Source organism: Bison bison, unplaced genomic scaffold (genome assembly GCF_000754665.1).
Source record: "Bison bison bison isolate TAMUID 2011002044 unplaced genomic scaffold, Bison_UMD1.0 scf7180017848274, whole genome shotgun sequence".
NCBI classification, from domain to species: domain Eukaryota; kingdom Metazoa; phylum Chordata; class Mammalia; order Artiodactyla; family Bovidae; genus Bison; species Bison bison.
Window position 1 is genome coordinate 1,277 of NW_011478847.1, and position 921 is coordinate 2,197.

Consider the following 921-nt stretch of genomic DNA (forward strand, 5'->3'; position numbering starts at 1 on the left):
CACCTCATGCGAAGAGTTGACTCACTGGAAAAGACCCCAATGCTGGGAGGGATTGGGGGCAGGAGGAGAAGGGGATGACAAAGGATGAGATGACTGGATGGCATCACCAACTCGATGGACATGAGTTTGGGTAAACTCCGGGAGTTGGTGATGGACAGGGAGGCCTGGCATGCTGTGATTCATGGGGTCGCAAAGAGTCAGACATGACTGAGAGACTGAAATGAACTGAACTGATTGTTAGTAGGAGATTTATTATGTTTCAGACTGATCAGGACTTTGCCCACTATCTCTTATCCTCAAAGTAATTCTGCTATTTTACTATCTCCTGTTCATCAGTAAGTGTATGAAATTTCACAGATAAACATTTATTTTTAAGTTCAAGTAAAAATGGAACAAATATTTTGAAAGTGAAACTATGTGTAAAAATTGTCTAAAGAATGTCTAGGACAGAGTAATAGTTTCTGATATTTTCTCTTTTTAATCTCTCTAACATATTTATTCCTTTTTTTCCCTCTTTCAGCTTGTTAAGAGCCATCTCTCTTTTTCATCTCTTGATCTGACTGAGCAAGTGTTGAGTTTATACCTTTACGATGTCACAGCTGTTTCTACTTGGTGGATGGTGTTACCAACAATGGTAGCAAGCTCTACAGAGAGTTTGCAAGTGAAATCAGCTTTAGAAGCCTGGCCTGAAAAGTGTTTGGAGCAAACATCTCTAGAAATTGGAGAAACCACTTCCTAACTGCTTTGCTAAAATCTATTTCTTGCAGTTTTTTTTCTTTTCTTCTTAATTCTACCTTCATTTTGGATCAAGCAGAAAGAGCTACCCTATAGTTCAGCCTGACTGTATAAATTGTTTAATTAGATTATAGGTGGGGAGGGGCAAAACCTAATAGTAAAAGGGGAATTTATTTGCAGGACATA